At 35.3% G+C, this 2397-nt stretch overlaps 1 pseudogene; it reads right to left on the bottom strand.

Annotated features, from left to right (window-relative positions):
• Window positions 1–940: 940 nt before the first annotated feature.
• Window positions 941–1785, bottom strand: LOC131831121 (leucine zipper transcription factor-like protein 1; annotated as a pseudogene).
• Window positions 1786–2397: the final 612 nt, after the last annotated feature.

Below are 2397 nucleotides of genomic sequence, written 5' to 3'. Positions count from 1 at the left end.
ACTAAATAATTGGAGAGATATACTGCCTGATTCGAAGACTGAATTGTTAAAAAAGGTCAGTTCTTCCCATATTGATCAGATATAGTCAATCAAAATCCTTGTAGGTGTTTTAGAAGAAAAGCACAAATTGATTCATATGTATGTGTGTGTGTGTTAAGAACCTAGAATTATTAAAAACAAGAAAAGACCAAAAGCTTAGAACTCACACAACTTTATTTCAAGATTTATTATAAAACTCCATTACTTCAAGATAGTATAACTGGCATGAGGATGCACATGCAGGTCAATGAAACAGAAAAAATAGGCCATTTGGTCAATTAATATTCAATAAGTTTGCCAAAGTAATTAAATGAGAAAAGGGTAGTTTTCCAAAAACCAGTGCTGAAAAACTGGATATGAGGAAAAAATGAAAAAAAAAGAAAAAAAAGAATCTTAACCTTTATATCATACACATACACATTTACATACCCCCCCCCAAATTAAGTCAAAATGGATCCTGTGCCTAAACATAAAAGCTAAAGTATAAAACTTCAGGAAGAAAGCATAAAGAAACTCTTCTAGAGTTTGAACTAGACAGATTTTTTAAAATTTAGTTTTAACAGTTATTGAAATGATACACTCTTTATACTAATTCAAAAGGATAAAACTCGTGTTCCCACTCTAAAAATCACTTTTTACTATAAAGAATTCTCATTGCATTGGAACTAAGACTCTAGAGCTCTAGAAGTTTAAGATGATTGGCTAGAATTAGTTAGTAGGTTCCTCTCTTTTCAATTAGGTACCTGAAATAGGAAGTCTAATTCTAAATATTAGAAGCAAAGTCTATATGTTAGAAAAATAAGGAGAGAGACTATAACAGACTGCTTCAAAATACATGCCTGAGGTAAGAAACAGCTTGTACTTTCACATTGTGGCAATTTCCAGAAGAAATCTTCAGGTTTCAATGTTCAGGTTTGTATTTGGCCAGTCTTCTCCCCAGGTCTTTGATTTGGTCATTCTTCCTGGTGAGAATGCCTTTCATGTTTTGATAAGCTGCTGTTTGTTGGAATTTCTTCTCTAATTCCTTTTCAGCCATGCTCAGCTGCTTCTGAACCCTGAATAGGTCATGGTTGGCCATTGCTAGATTCTCCTCCAGGGACTTCTGGTTTTCTGTCTTGCCATTAAGTGTCCTCTGAAACTTACTCTTTAAAGAAGCTACTGTGTTTTCCAGTCATTCAAGTCTTAGACCTTTATAAAATCCTTTTAATTTCTTTGGTCAGGCTGTAAATCCCGCAGTTCTCTTTTTAGCTTTGACTTCTCATCTAATGCATGTGTTGCCTATATTTCAATGGTCTTCAGCCTTGACTTTCTCATTCTCTTCTTGAAGTCTTAAAAGTTTCCTTGTTCAGAAGTTCTGTTGTTTCACCCTTGTTAAGTGGAGCAAATTTTGACTTCATGGTATCTATGATGGGCTTTTTATTTGAAGATTTAAATTCTGCCTTTTCAAATTCTGCAACTTGTTCTAATGATTCTCTGTTTTCATCTTTGGAGATATCTGTCTGTGGTTTGAGGCACTACTTCTAGCTTGTGAGAAAAGCTGCCACAGAGGTAACACACTGGTGTGGGCTGTGTTGATGAACTCAAACTCCAGCTCACTGTAGACTACAGCCTGCAGCCCTCTCAGGACCTCGGAGACCTCCTTCACAGTGAAGGTCTCTTCCACCACCCTGTTCTCCTTGAGGTCTTGGGAGCAGAAATCTACAGTTTTGAGTCCCAAGCCTCTTTTTGAACAAGCAAGATGCATGTCTATTCCTAGATATCTTATTATTTTTGTTGCAACTGTAAATGGGATTATTTTCTTACTTTCTCTTCCTGCTGCTTCATGATTGGTATATAGAAATGAAACAGATTTCTCTACATTGATTTTGTATTCTACTATTTACTGAATTTGTTTATCAGTTCTAGAAGTTTTTTGATGATCTTTTGGTCATTCTGTATATAATATCATGTCATCTGCAAATATTGAAAGTTTTACTCCTTCCTTACCAGTTTGGGTGCCATTTACTTCTTTTTCTTGTCTGATTGCTGTGGCTAGGACTTCCAGTACTATTTTGAATAAAAGTGAGAGTGGGCATCTTTTTCATGTTCCTGACCTTAAGGAAAAGGCTGTTTTTTTCCATGAAGGATCCATGGAGGATCCTTCCATGAAGGATGTTATTTTTTCATGAGTGGCCTTAATTATGCTGAGGCATGTTCCCTGTTTTGTTGAGGGTTTTTATCATGAATGGATGTTGTACTTTATCAAATGCTTTTTCTGCATGTATTGAAATGATCATATGATACATATCCTTTCTCTTATTGATGTGATGTATCATGTTGATTAATTTGCAAATATTGAACCACACTTGCAACCCAGGA

This window comes from Mustela lutreola, chromosome 5, assembly GCF_030435805.1.
Source record: "Mustela lutreola isolate mMusLut2 chromosome 5, mMusLut2.pri, whole genome shotgun sequence".
Taxonomy (NCBI): Eukaryota; Metazoa; Chordata; class Mammalia; order Carnivora; family Mustelidae; genus Mustela; species Mustela lutreola.
This window is presented reverse-complemented; position numbering and strand designations above follow the sequence as displayed.